The sequence below is a fragment of the Moschus berezovskii genome, chromosome 12, assembly GCF_049115385.1.
Source record: "Moschus berezovskii isolate FMDL1 chromosome 12, NW_MosBer_1.0, whole genome shotgun sequence".
Classification (NCBI taxonomy): domain Eukaryota; kingdom Metazoa; phylum Chordata; class Mammalia; order Artiodactyla; family Moschidae; genus Moschus; species Moschus berezovskii.
In genome coordinates this window covers 48,103,996-48,106,881 of record NC_142471.1, presented here as the reverse complement: position 1 = coordinate 48,106,881, position 2,886 = coordinate 48,103,996, and the positions used below count along the sequence as shown (strand labels likewise).

The window sequence follows — 2,886 nt, the reverse complement described above, 5'->3', positions numbered from 1 at the left end:
TGTCTAGGTTTGTCATAGCTTTCCTACTAAAAAGCAAGTGTCCTTTGATTTCATGGCTGCAGCCATTGTCCACAGTGTTTGGAGTTCAAGAAAATAAAATCTATCACTCTTTCCACATTTTCCCCATTTATTTACCATGAAGTGATGGGACCAGATGTCACGATCTTGGTTTTATGAAAGCTGAGTACTTCTGTTTCTCTGATTTTAATTGTTTTAATAGAAGGATAATTGGTTTACAAAATTGTGTTGACTTCTACCAAACACCAACATGAATCAGCCATATGTATGCGTATACCTGCTGCTGCTGCTGCTAAGTCGCTTCAGTTATCTCTGATTCCATGCGACCCCATAGATGGCAGCCCACCAGGCTTCCCCATTGCTGGGATTCTCCAGGCAAGAACACTGGAGTGGGTTGCCATTTCCTTCTCCAATGTGTGAAAGTGAAAAGTGAAAGTGAAGTCGCTCAGTCATGTCCGACTAGTAGCGACCCCATGGACTGCAGCCTACCAGGTTCCTCTGTCCATGGGATTTTCTAGGCAAGAGTACTGGAGTGGCTTGCCATTGCCTTCTCCAATGCATATACCTATACATGTGTAAATGATGAGACTAGATGCCATGATCTTAGTTTTCTGAATTCTAAGTTTTAAGCCAGGCTTTTCACTCTCCTGTTTCATCTTTATCAAGAGGCTCTTTAGTTCCTCTTCGCTTTCTGCCCTTAGTGTGGTATCATCTGCATATCTGAGGCTGTTGATATTTCTCCGAGCAACCTTGATTCCAGCTTGTGATTCATCCAGCCCAGCATTTCACATGATGTACTCTGCATATAAGTAAGCAGAGTGACAATATGCAGCTTTGATGTACTTCTTTCCCAATTTTGAACTAGTTCATTGTTTCACGTCTGGTTCTAACTGTTGCTTCTTGACTTGCACATAGATTTCTCAGGAGGCAGGTAAGCTGGTCTGGTTTAAGAATTTTCCACAGTGATCCACATAGTCAAAGGCTTTGTGTTAAATAAGAATTCCTATAAATTAGTTCAGAACAAATTGGATTTCACAAGTTAGTAACATAAATGATTTGATAAATCCACAGATAGTATGTCCTTCTTATTTCCTATCTTCATACAATGCTGCCTTGTTTTTGCATTTATACCCTTTAAAAAAGTAACAGCCAAATATTAACTATTATTTACATTTAAATTGCTGATGGTAGCTTCCATTTTAGAAGAAACAGCTTCCTTATGATTTTCCTCGAGAGCTGGTGGGAATGTTAACAGAACTAGATAACAAAAATCTAGAGAAGCACACGCAGTATAACTATTTTGGTAGCAAATGGCTGTTCTCTGAAGAATAATAAAGGTAGACAAGACCCTTTAGAATGAAGCATGTTATTTTAAATTCTTGACGGTTTATATAAATTTTAAAATATTCTTTTTAAAGAGCTTGGTATACACATCTGTATCCACTGATAGCAATGCAATAACTAGTCTCTGATGATTTGAAACAAAACATATGCCATTAGGGAAAAAAAGAGATGCATTTTATCTAATTTATTTTGTCAGTTAATATATTCAGTAACATTTTCCTCCCAATACAATACTCCCTTCTTTCTGTGTTCCTGGGACCCAGACAGCTTTGGTTAACAAAGGAGTTAAGTTAGAGCAATTGCTTACAGTTTAAAAAGAAAACTTTTCCTTCCCTCTTAATGTGCTAAGAGTTGTATCTAAAACTATGCAATTCTTAGAAAGATAACATTTATGATTTTTTAAAATTATCTATTAACTTTGGAAACTAATCACATGAAACTACTAAATTAGTAAATGTCTTAAAATTTGTATATAAAACATAAATTACCTCCAATTTCAAATTCTCATTTATTAGTGTACCACTCAGTCTTTAAAAGGAAAAAAAAAAAAAACACTGCTTCAAAGAGTCTAATGTCATTCATTAAAAAAGGAAAGTGTTCCTTTTACCTTTACACTCACCCGATGCCCCATTTTCAAAACACATGATTTAATCATTTTGGTCATGGACATTTCTAAGATGAGATCTTATATTTCACTTCCATATCTTCTAATTATCAGGAAAACCCTGACCTTTATTGATGGAATTTGGTCCTGCTCATGTTGGCATATCCCATCCAGTAGGCTTCATCCTCATCTTTGCCTCTGGAGGCATTTCCTCTGGTTCACTATTTTCATCCTCATTTAAGCTGCTGCCACCAAAATAGTTTTTGGAGTAAGTGTTGGAAAGGTTTCTTTAGGCTTACTTAAACCAAGTTCAATGAATAGGGCTTTCTCTGTCATCTGACTATCTACCAAGTTGGTGGACTGCCGACTACCTCCAAGTTCGGGAAATCCAAACTTGGAGATCTTAGTAGGCTTTGGTAGAAGGTCTGCAGCTTCTTCTGCTTATTGCTTCTCAGCACTATGGCTGGTATTTCTCCCTCCATTACTGGAAGAAACAGTCAGCTTTCCCAGACTTTTCTGCTGCTTCTTTAGATCCTCTGCTGGCCCCAGTTCACTGCTCTGCCATCTTCCTGTCCTCCATTTTTCCTGCAATAGCCTCTAAATTTTTAATGTTTCAATAAACATTTTTGGGCTTTCCCAGTGGTGCTAGTGATAAAGAACCTGCCTGCCAATGCTGCAGAAGATGTAAGAGACATGAATTTGATCTCTGGTCAAGAAGATCCCCTGGAGGAGGCAGTGGCAATATACTCCAGTATTTTTGCCTGGAGAATCCCATGGACAGAGGAGCCTGGCAGGCTATGGTCCACAGAGTCACAAAGAGGTGGACATGACTGACGTGACTTAGCACACACACATACAATAAACATTTTAAAAAACTAAATGATCCTGTATCTAAGATGATCTTTGATACTTCAATGAAC

General features: G+C 37.9%; 1 pseudogene; it reads right to left on the bottom strand.

Moving 5' to 3' along the window:
• Nucleotides 1–2,054: 2,054 nt before the first annotated feature.
• LOC129555167 (PEST proteolytic signal-containing nuclear protein pseudogene) lies at nucleotides 2,055–2,516 on the bottom strand (annotated as a pseudogene).
• Nucleotides 2,517–2,886: the final 370 nt, after the last annotated feature.